This window comes from Nicotiana attenuata, unplaced genomic scaffold, assembly GCF_001879085.1.
Source record: "Nicotiana attenuata strain UT unplaced genomic scaffold, NIATTr2, whole genome shotgun sequence".
NCBI classification, from domain to species: domain Eukaryota; kingdom Viridiplantae; phylum Streptophyta; class Magnoliopsida; order Solanales; family Solanaceae; genus Nicotiana; species Nicotiana attenuata.
Window position 1 is genome coordinate 143,444 of NW_017670695.1, and position 11,732 is coordinate 155,175.

Genomic DNA, 11,732 nt, shown 5'->3' on the forward strand with positions numbered 1-11,732 from the left:
AAAACATGCGCAGGAAGGGCATGAGTACACCACAGCGGTACTCAGTAAGTGCCAAGCCTAACCTCGGTTGGGTAGAGACGAGGAAGGTCAGGGCCCTACTGTGGTAAAATATAATATTAATTAACAGTATGGAAATCTGAGAGAAATAATGAGTACAACAGTGAGATAAGACAGGCTAACGAAATAATAACAACTACACAAAGAATAAAATGGACACAGAATGACTACAACTCAATACCAAGAATAACAATGAGGGTCTCCCAGGATACCGTCCTGTAGCCCTTCCTCAACTGTCCAGTGGATATCCCGGGATACCGTCCCGTAGTCCAACTCATGTGCCAAACCGAAGGATCTCCCGGGATACCGTCCCGTAGTCCAACCATCAATATGCGGGGGGGGATCTATAGGGAATCTAACCCGCAGTCCCAAAGTAAAAGTGCAGGGGGATCTACCGGAAATCGAACCCGTAGTCCCAAAGTAAAAGTGCAGGGGATCTACCGGGAATCGAACCCGTAGTCCCAAAGTAAACAGACAAGGGGGGGAGGGGAGCTACCGGAATCCCACATCCGTAGTCCCAATGCACAACCACAGCCAGAAATATACCAAGGATGAAGTACGAAATACAAACACAGATAGAACTAGCCTAGCATGCTTCACGTAGAACAGTCAAAACAACTTAAGCAAATAGGCAATCAAGTCAACTAAACATGCTTTTCCTAATCTAGCACAAGTTATAATTTCAAGTAGAATAAGGCAAGTAAGAAAGAAACTAAATCTCAATAACTTAAGTAAAAACCGGAATTTCATCAATCGGCTCAAGTACGCGCTCGTCACCTCGCGTACAAGGCACTCAAAAATCAAGTAACAATCCTAAGGGGAAAGGTCCCCCACACAAGGTTAGACAAGCCACTTACCTCGAATTGGCACCAAAATCAACTCGAAATCATACTTTTGCCACGAGTATCCGACTCCAAATGGCCCAAATCTATTCAATTCAATTACATATCGTAAGTAATATTGCAAACAACTGATTCCACTATTAAATTTAAAGCTAAGGCGCGAAAATAGGTAAAATAACCAAAACGCCCCTCAGGCCAACATCTCGGAATCGAATAATTTTTACATTTTCAGAACCCTCGTACTCTCACGAGCCTAACCATATAAAAATTTCCCAAATCGGAGGTCAAATGCCCACTCAAAATCCAAAAGTTAGGTCTAAGAAGTTTTCCCCCAAACTATCCAATTTCTGACCCTAAATTCGAATTCTAATGATGGATTTTAACTAGAAAATGATGAAATATAGCTAGGAGGGATCAAAGAAACATTACCCAATGGTCTTCTCTTCAAAACCCTCTGAAAATCGCCCTCTCCCGAGCTCTCAATTGATTTTTGTAACTTATGAACTCAAACCCTCGAAATTTCTATTTCTGCCCAGGGATATCCGCTTCTACGGACAAGGTACCTCTTCTGCGGTCCCGCTTCTGCGGAAATCAAGCCGCTTCTGCGGTTTTCACTAAAAGGAACAGGGACGCATCTACAATAGCTGGGCCGCTTCTACGATGCCTAAGCCGCTTCTACGGCTCCGCGTTTGCGGAAATGGCACCGCTTTTGCGGTTTCTGAGGAAAAAGGAGACAAGCCGCTTCTACGGCCACACAGCCGCTTCTGCGGTTCCCAAGCCGCAAATGCGAAAATACCAGAAGAAGGACATTCAGCTGCTGCAATAACTTCAAAATTCATCCGTTGACCACCCGAAATCATCCCGAGGCCCCCGGGACCTCAACCAAAAGCACCAATACCACCTAAGACCTTATTCAAACTTGTACCAATCTTACAAACACCTAAAACAACGCTGGAAATCCGAATTAATCAAAGATTCAAGCCTAAGAACTTCAAATTCCAACAAAACACGCTTTCGATCAAAAACCTACCCGAACCTCGTCTGAATGACCTGAAATTTTGCACACACATCCCAAATGACATGACGGAACTACTATAACTTCCGAAATTCCAATCCAACCCTCGGATCAAAAACTCACTATCGGACCGGAAACTTATAAAATTCAAACTTCGGCATTTCAAGCCTAAATGAGCTACGGACTTCCAAAATACATTCCTAACACGCTCCCAACCCCGAAATCACCTAACGGAGCTAACGAAACCATCGGATTTCCATTCCGAGGTCGTCTTCACACTGTTCCGACTACGGACCACTTTTCAATACTTAAGCTCTCATTTAGGGACTAAGTGTCCCAAAGCTCTCCGAAACTCAACACCGAACGTCCCGGCAAACCAAAATAGCAGAAATGAACTTAGGGGAAGCAGTTAATGGGAGATCAGGGCGTAAATTCTTAAGACGACCGGCCGGGTCGTCACAGGAATATCTTCCAAGAAATTCCGGAGCCATTCAGCTTCTTCACCGGCCTTATCTAAAGCTATGAATTCAGATTCCATTGTAGAAAGGGCGATGCACCTATGTTTGGATGATTTCCCAGACTCTGCTCCACCCCTAATTGTGAAAACATATCCACTCGTGGATTTAACTTCAGATGATCCGATGATCCAATTTGCATCACTATATCCCTCGATCACGGAAGGATATTTGTTATAATGCAAAGCATAATTTTTGTGCAGAAGAAGAAGAAGATAATCAAAAAATTTCGTAAGTAAATATTCTGGGATTTGAAAAAATATTTATAGCCAATTTGGTACTGTTTCTGAAAAGGTTTTCAACCTTTCAGAACAGCCATTGATACCCTTTCTATTAGCAAGCCATTTTAATTGCTTTGGACGTTAACATAGCACCAATGTGAATTGGGTGAATTTCACTTTTTAAATTTGCATACCGCTAAAAAATGCCCACCAAGATAATCAGAAAATTTTGTAAGTAAATAAACCTTTCAGAACAGCCATAGCTGTTGGAAACCGGACCAGACCGGGTCGCGGGCCGAAGCCGAAGCCGACCCAAGCGAGCGACGACGACGACGGTGCGAGGCTTGCGTTCTTCTTAACTCTTTAAGAGCTAAAAGATGAGCTTCTCTATATATACACAAAGATTTTCTTTCCTTCTACCAATGAGGGACAAAGTGCATTAACAAAGTGAACTCATTCAAAATTTTACTTCCCTCCATTTCTTTTCCCACCATTTTCCATTCACACCTCTTTTGTTATTAATAACAAACCCAACAATCCCCCACATGAATGGGGAATGGCTATAAACTTAAAGGAATGCACGGACGTGTGTGTGTTTTACATGCAAGAATTAATTGCATCTGGATAAGTAGGTTTCCCTTTGAACTTTCCTTAGTGAACTTATATTGGATATACTCGGTCAATCGGTAGATTTGATATCTTTGAACCGTCGAGTTTTGTTGTATACCTAGACAATATAAGTCACACAATCAATCCTTAACCATCTATGGTTCTCACGGTTGTGTTCGTTTCAACCATGAACACTGCCTGATTTCATGAGTGCTTAGATAATGGGCCTTTACTTTCATTCCCCTTGAAGCGGCTTACACTTCACACTCACATAGGTGATTCCTAAACGTGTAATCCTAAAGACACACTATCTAGTCATATTCTGCCAGACTTAGCAAATCATTAAAAAGCTTTAAGCTTTATTGACTAATCAAAAAGACTTAATGCTTTACCTCGTTTTTGAACATTGTCTTCATCACGAGAATAGGTTGAGTTAGTTGACAATGTTGAACCGTCATTCATAACTTTGTTTGATCTCTTTGAACCTAGCTCTTGGGATCTCCAGTCTGCTAGGTAGAGTTACCGACATGATGACTTGTCCTAGGCCTTTTAACCCTATTCCCTTTGATGATCTTTCAACTGCCTCTCTAGATAGGCCTTTTGTAAGTGGATCCGACACGTTATCTCTTGACTTTACGTAGTCAATTGTGATAACACCACTAGAGAGTAGTTGTCTAACGGTATTGTATCTCCGTCGAATATGACGAGATTTTCCGTTATACATAACACTCCCTGCCCTACCTATTGCCGCTTGACTATCACAATGTATACAAATAGGTGCCAAAGGTTTGGGCCAAAATGGAATATCTTCCAAGAAATTCCGAAGCCATTTTGCTTCTTCACCGGCCTTATCTAAAGCTATGAATTCAGATTCCATTGTAGAAAGGGCAATGCACGTTTGTTTGGATGATTTCCAAGACACTGCTCCACCCCCAATTGTGAAAACATATCCACTCGTGGATTTAACTTCAGATGATCCGGTGATCCAATTTGCATCACTATATCCCTCGATCACGGAAGGATATTTGTTATAGTGCAAAGCATAATTTTTGTGTAGAAGAAGAAGAAGATAATCAAAAAAAATCGTAAGTAAATATTCTAGGATTTGAAAAAAAATACTTATAGCCAATTTGGTACTGTTTTTGAAAAGGTTTGCAACCTTTCAGAACAGCCATTGATACCCTTTCTATTAGCAAGCCATTTTAATTGCTTTGGACGTTAACGTAGCACCAATGTGAATTGGGTGAATTTTACTTTTTAAAATTGCATAAGCTAAAATCGAGCCCACCAAGATAATCAGAAAATTTCATAAGTAAATAAACCTTTCAGAACAGCCATAGCTGTTGGAAACCGGACTGGACCGGGTCGCGGGCCGAAGCCGAAGCCGAGCCGAGCGAGCGACGATGGCGACGGCGCGAGGCTTGCCTTCTTCTTAACTCTTTAAGAGCTAAAAGATGAGCTTCTCTATATATACACAAAGATTTTCTTTCCTTCTACCAATGAGGGATAAAGTGCATTAGTAAAGTGAACTCATTCACTTTCCTCCATTTCTTTTCCCAACATTTTCCATTCACACCTCTTTTGTTATTAATAACAAAACCCAACAGATCCATTCCCCTGGTCTCGGTTCAGTAAAATTGGGTGGACCCGATTTTAGCAGTATGCAATTTTAAAAAGTGAAATTCACCCAATTCACATTGGTGCTACGTTAACGTCCAAAGCAATTAAAATGGCTTGCTAATAGAAAGGGTATCAATGGATGCAAAGTATAACGGAAGGTGAATCACCGTATATCATTTAGTAGATGATTAAATTTGGACATTTTCCTTTTTGACAATTACTTCCATGTTTTCCTAGAGGTGTCAAATGACATGTTGGACCACATCTGGGTGGCTTAAAACGGGCTGGTTATAACCCGTTCAAAATTTTGTTGAGTCAAGATGAACGGGATAAGTTGAGCAGCTGGACAATGAGTCTTAACTCAACTTGTCCAATTCAAAATCATTTTCTATTTTATCTATTTTTCATAATTTCTTTAATTACCAATTCAAATTAACAAAAATATTATTTATCATGACTATAATCTAACTAATTAAACATTACATATCTACTTCATTTTTATACGTTTCAATAAATTTTATCGGCTTTGAATATGATTTATCACAACATACACCAAAAACCTGACATGTAAAATGAATCAAAAAATTACTTATACATGCAACAAGTGCAATAAAAGAGAATTAATTCGCACATCATTGTACATATCAAGTTAAATAAGTAAGTATATGCAAGAAGTGTTAGACTTTAAGCCATTGGGCTTTAAAGTAGAAGAAGTGTGAATTGAAAATGGAGGAAAATTGAAAATTTGAAGAAGTGAACTTTTGTCTTGCACTTTGTCCCTCATTGGTGAGGGACAACCACATTTGTGTGCTTATATATAGAATCACTTCTTAAAGCTCTTAAAAGGAGTTGAAGAGAATGAACCCTCGCGTCGTCGTCGTCGCTCGCTCGGCTCGGCTTTGGCTTTGGCTTTGGCAAATGATCGATAAGATTATTTTTGGACAAAATTTATTTAATTATTTAATAATTAATTAAATGCCAAATCACTGCTGAAAATACGCCAGAACCTTGCTGAAGGTTCAGAGGGCCTCTCTGGCCGCGGTTCTGCCGCGACCGCGGTAGAACCGCGGCAGGCAGCGTATTCTTCTGAAAAGTCACCTTTTCCAGACACCTCTTCTGATAATTGCCTATAAATTCTGAGGCAAGGCTCCATTTTCTACACACGAAAAACACTCCAGAACTTCTTTCTTTCTGAATATATTGCATTCTAATTCGCAGTCTCTCTCTCTCAAATTCGTAAGTGTGATTTTGCTCCGTTCTTTAAGTTCGTTGGTATCCTGCAGTTTGTATTGCCACTGTTGCAGGAAGGTTTATTCCGTTTTATCCTGGGAGGATTTAATCCATTACCTTGGCAACGTGTGAGGGGGTTAAAATTCCTTAAGGACACACAAGCAAATTGTGGACTCGGAATATTTCTTAAAATCTTCTGTTTTTCCAGTTTCTTTTATTTTTCTAACAGTTTTTTCTGATTTTGTGTTTTAACACAGTAGCGCTCACAAGCTTAAGGAATTTTAAACTAACGTTTCTGTGTTGAAACATATATTAAACTGTTATTCATATTTTGTATACTGTTTTGGAGACTAAAGCCTTCGTGCTTTCTACTCCAATAATTGTTCTGTCCGGTTTAAAGTATATAAAAACTTTACCGGAATAATAAACGTACGGGTTTGAAGTATATAAAAACTTCACCATTGTTACGTGTTGTATGTTTGGTTTGGTATTCAGTTTGAAGATATCAAAACTTCACTGATTTAACAAAGTTCTATTGTGTTTCCAACTCTACAGAAAAGATGACGAACGAAAACCAAACTAATAGAAATGTTGTGGGAACGGGAGCTACTGTTACGAGTGCTGCTGCCTCGTCAAGCCGTTCTACTCCTGCTCATGCTATGGCACCGGCAGAAAAACCCGGAAAGTTTTCCGGTATTGACTTCAAACGCTGGCAAATGAAGATGCTCTTCTATCTTACTACGTTGAGTTTGCAACGTTTCATCAAGGAGGATCCTCCGGTCATGGCTGAAAATACTCCGGATGATGAACGACTTGTTGTAACTGAAGCATGGAAACATTCTGATTTCTTGTGCAAAAACTACATTTTGAGTTGTTTGGAAGATGGCTTGTACAATGTCTATAGTGTCATGGAAACTTCAAAAGCGTTAGGGAATGCGCTTGAGAAGAAATACAAGACTGAGGATGCCGGACTTAAGAAGTTCGTGGCTGCAAGGTTCTTGGATTTCAAGATGATTGACACTAGGTCGGTCATAACTCAAGTCCAAGAATTACAAGTCATTGTGCATGACCTCCTTGCTGAAGGTATGACCCGAATCAATAAGTTTATTAATAAGATTTATCTTATTATTAATTTTGAATCTATTGCTGAAGGTATGGTCATAAATGAGGCCTTTCAAGTCGCCGCTTTCATTGAGAAATTACCTCCGTTGTGGAAAGATTTTAAGAACTATCTAAAACACAAGCGGAAGGAGATGACACTTGAAGACTTGATTGTGCGTTTGAGGATAGAAGAAGACAACAAAAATGCTGAAAAGAAGTCACGTGGGAACTCGACAATAATGGGGGCTAACATTGTTGAGGAGGCGCCACAAACCAAGAAGAGAAAGAAGGCTTCTGGACCAAAGAACTACCCAAGCAAGAAGAAGTTCAAGGGTAATTGCCACAACTGTGGAAAATCTGGGCATAAGGCCGTGGATTGTCGTGCACCAAAGAATGATAAGAAGAAGAAGAATCAAGCTAACATGGTTGAAAAAGCTGAAGAAATGGAGGACTTGTGTGCCATGTTGTCTGAATGCAACTTGGTAGGAAATCCTAAAGAATGGTGGATAGATTCTGGAGCCACCCGTCATGTTTGTGCTAACAAGGAGTTATTTTCTTCTTATGCCCCCGCAGGACCCGACGAGACAATTTTCATGGGAAATTCGTCTACAGCCAAAATTGAAGGAGTTGGCAAGATTGCGTTGAAGATGACGTCGGGAAAAATAGTGACTCTAAACCAAGTTCTCCATGTTCCAGAAATTCGCAAGAATCTTGTGTCTACCTCACTTCTTGTCAAGAATGGATTCAAATGTATTTTTGTTTCTAATAGTGTTGTACTAAGTAAGAATGATATGTATGTAGGAAAAGGTTACCTGAATGAGGGCCTTTTTAAGCTAAATGTAATAGCAGTTCCTATCAATAAAGTTAATGCTTCTTCTTACTTACTTGAGTCAAACACTTTATGGCATTCACGCTTAGGTCACGTCAACTTCAAAACATTGCGAAAAATGATAAATTTAGAAGTATTGCCAAAATTTGATTGCATTAATTCCAAATGTCAAATATGTGTGGAATCAAAGTATGCTAAGCATCCTTATAAGTCCGTTGAAAGGAATTCAAGTCCTTTAGACTTAATTCACACAGATATTTGCGACATGAAGTCAACACCATCTCGCGGTGGGAAAAAGTATTTTATTACTTTTATTGACGATAGCACGAGATATTGCTATGTTTATTTACTTAATAGTAAAGATGAGGCAATTGATGCTTTCAAGCAATACAAGAGTGAAGTTGAAACACAACTAAACAAAAAGATCAAAATGATAAGAAGTGATAGGGGTGGCGAATATGAATCTCCTTTTGAAGAAATATGTTTGGAAAATGGCATTATTCACCAAACAACTGCCCCTTACTCTCCACAATCTAATGGAATTGCGGAGAGAAAGAATCGAACGTTGAAAGAGATGATGAATGCGTTGTTGATAAGTTCTGGTTTACCACAGAACTTGTGGGGGGAAGCTATACTTACAGCTAACCGAATAATCAACCGTGTACCTCATAGTAAAACACAGTCCATTCCTTATGAAAAATGGAAAGGAAGGAAGCCCAGCTTGAAATACTTCAAAGTGTGGGGGTGTTTAGCTAAGGTACAAGTTCCTAAACCTAAAAGGGTTAAGATAGGTCCAAAAACGGTTGATTGTGTATTTATTGGATATGTAACCAATAGCAAGGCATATCGTTTTCTGGTTCATAAGTCAGAAAATCCTGAGATTCACGTTAATACGATAATAGAATCAGATAATGCTGAATTCTTTGAAACTATTTATCCGTATAAAAAGGAAAGTGAAGTGACCTACCAAAAGTCAAAACGACCTCGGGAGGAAATAACAGATGGTATGCCTAATGAGGAAAATCCGAGAAGAAGTAAACGTCAACGGACATCTACTTCATTCGGTCCAGATTTTCTGACTTTCCTGCTAGAAAATGAGCCTCGTACCTTCAAGGAAGCAATGTCTTCCTCAGAAGCACAATATTGGAAAGAAGCTGTCAATAGTGAAATAGAATCCATATTGAGCAACCATACCTGGGAATTGGTTGATCTTCCTCCAGGTAACAAAACATTGGGTTCTAAATGGATTTTCAAGAAGAAAATGAAAGACGATGGTACTATTGACAAATACAAGGCAAGACTTGTTGTCAAAGGATTTAGACAGCGAGAAGGTCTTGACTATTTTGACACATACTCGCCGGTAACAAGAATTACATCCATTCGGATGCTAATAGCGTTAGCCGCCTTGTATGGTCTTCAAATCCATCAAATGGATGTAAAAACAGCCTTCTTAAATGGTGATCTAGAGGAAGAAATTTACATGAACCAACCTGAAGGGTTTGTGGTTCCGGGAAAAGAAAAGAAGGTGTGTCGACTTGTTAAGTCCCTTTATGGACTAAAACAAGCACCCAAGCAATGGCATGCGAAATTTGACCAAACAATGTTGTCAAATGGCTTTAAGATTAATGAATGTGATAAATGTGTTTACATTAAGAACGTTCCAAATCATATAGTCATTGTTTGCTTATATGTTGATGATATGCTAATAATGAGCAAAGACATTGCCGACATTCAAGCTACTAAGCGTATGCTTGCTAGTAAGTTTGATATGAAAGACTTAGGAGTTGCCGATGTAATTCTAGGAATTAAAATCCAGAGGACTCCTCAGGGTCTAGCTTTGTCTCAATCACATTACGTGAAAATGGTACTTGAAAAATTCAAACACTTGGAATTTAGAAGTGCAAGAACTCCAATTGACTTAAATCATCATCTTATAAAGAATAAAGGTGAAAGTACGTCTCAATTGGAGTATGCTCGTGTGTTGGGAAGCTTAATGTACATCATGAACTGTACACGACCTGATATAGCTTGTGCAATAAGTAAACTTAGTCGATTCACAAGTAATCCAAACAAACATCACTGGGTGGCAATGAAACGAGTTCTGGGATATTTGGAATATACCCAAGACTACGCTTTGCACTACAATAAATATCCTGCGGTTATCGAAGGATATAGTGATGCAAATTGGATAACCGGCTCAACAGAAACAAAGTCCACAAGTGAATATATTTTTACTGTTGGTGGAGGAGCAGTATCTTGGAAGTCTTCCAAACAAACGTGCATCGCTCGCTCTACAATGGAATCAGAGTTTATAGCTTTGGATAAAGCCGGTGAAGAAGCTGAATGGCTTCGAAATTTCTTAGAAGACATTCCGTTCTGGCCAAAACCTTTGGCTCCTATTTGCATACATTGCGATAGTGAGGCTGCAATAGGACGGGCAGGGAGCGTTATGTATAACGGAAAGTCTCGTCATATACGACGAAGACATAACACCGTTAGACAACTACTTTCTAGTGGAATTATCACTATTGATTATGTAAGATCAAAGGATAATGTGGCGGATCCGCTTACAAAAGGCTTAACTAGAGAGGGAGTTGAGAAATCATCTAAGGGAATGGGACTATGGCCGAGGACAAGTCAACATGGCTGTAACTCTACCTAGAAGTTTGGATGTTCCGAGATCTAGGTTCAAGGAGCTCAAAAAAAGTTGTGATTGACCGGTTCAACATTGTCAAAGTAAAATCTTTGGTCCCTTCTCGTGATGAAGACAATGTTCAGTAACAAGGATAGAACTTTACACGTTCTTTAATGAGTACCTAAGTTTGATGAGGTATTTATCAAATAGTGTCAATCTAAAGGAGTACACATTTAGGAATCACCTATGTAAGTGTGAAGTGGAAGCCGCTTCAATGAGAATTCTGTAAGGCCAATTCTCTACGCACTTATGAAACCAGGCGGTGTTCATGGCTAAAACGAACACAACAATGAGAACCAAAAGACGGTTAAGGGTTGGTTGTGTGACATATGGTTGTCTAGGTATACACTAAAGTTCGACGGTTCAAAGATATCAAATCTACCGATTGACCGAGTATATCCGACATATGTTCACTACGGAAAGTTCAAAGGGAAACCTACTTATCCAGATGCAATTAATCCTTACTTGCAAAATCACATAGCTTTCATCTATGATCTTTCTTGATACAGCCATTCCCATTCATGTGGGGGATTGTTAGACTTTAAGCCATTGGGCTTTAAAGTAGAAGAAGCGTGAATTGGAAATGGAGGGAAATTGAAAATTTGAAAAAGTGAACTTTTGTCTTGCACTTTGTCCCTCATTGGTGAGGGACAACCACATTTGTGTGCTTATATATAGAATCACTTCTTAAAGCTCTTAAAAGGAGTTGAAGAGAATGAACCCTCGCGCCGTCGTCGTCGCTCGCTCGGCTCGGCTTTGGCTTTGGATTTGGATTTGGATTTGGATTTGTCAAATGATCGATCGATAAGATTATTTTTGGACAAAATTTATTTAATTATTTAATAATTAATTAAATGCCAAATCACTGCTGAAAATACGCCAGAACCTTGCTGAACCTTGCTCGGCAGGCAGGTTCCTTCTGATAATTGCCTATAAATTGTGAGGCAAGGCTCCATTTTCTACACACAAAAAACACTCCACCTTGCTGAAGGTTCAGA